The sequence below is a fragment of the Atta colombica genome, unplaced genomic scaffold, assembly GCF_001594045.1.
Source record: "Atta colombica isolate Treedump-2 unplaced genomic scaffold, Acol1.0 scaffold254, whole genome shotgun sequence".
In the NCBI taxonomy this organism is placed as follows: domain Eukaryota; kingdom Metazoa; phylum Arthropoda; class Insecta; order Hymenoptera; family Formicidae; genus Atta; species Atta colombica.
In genome coordinates, this window is record NW_017259353.1 from 1599872 (window position 1) to 1600675 (window position 804).

Below are 804 nucleotides of genomic sequence, written 5' to 3' on the forward strand. Positions count from 1 at the left end.
TTTGGTAATAAAATATTAAACGCACTGTAGTAAAAAGATATAGCTTAATCTTCATTCATTTCCTCTGTATGTGGAAACAATGAAGTCACGCGAATCACTATTATCGCGTAATTTTTAAAGCATTTCGAACAATTTCAGATGCGATAATTCAATGCGATAAAATTGTTTACCTTTGCGATAGCGAGAAAATGTGTTTACAATCGTAAGCCAACTTGTTTGACGTATTGCAAATTACATTTTTGTAATCATTGCAATAGGAACGATAAATGTATATCTATATATCATTGAAAGTGATTATTACAATTTCTCACGGTAATTCAAATCAATTATAACGGCAAAATATATTATAACGGTGAATGTTAATTATTTCCCATTTACGTGTAGGAAATATACGACAGGTATCCTGTTTAGTCGGATTGCACAAAATTTTGATTAGATGAAATTGTTAATAATTTAAAATCGCGTTTTTAAACGAGCTTAACTAAATGCTCTTTACGTACTTTTTACATTACATAAATAAATAATATTATTTCTTTCCTTATTAATCATCTTTTGCGCGTCTTAAATCGCTCCACGTGAAGTCTTATTTTCGAGTTATGCAATCATGATTTTATTGACGTCTATCGACTAATATTACAAAAAAATATAAAACAATTTATTATCAAGATATCGACTTGATATTTCTTTTTTGAACATAAAACGAATGTTTATAAAAATTATCGATATCTTAGAGTCTTTCAGACTCTACACATTTATATAAATGCAAAAGAACATATTATTTATATGTATATATATATATATATA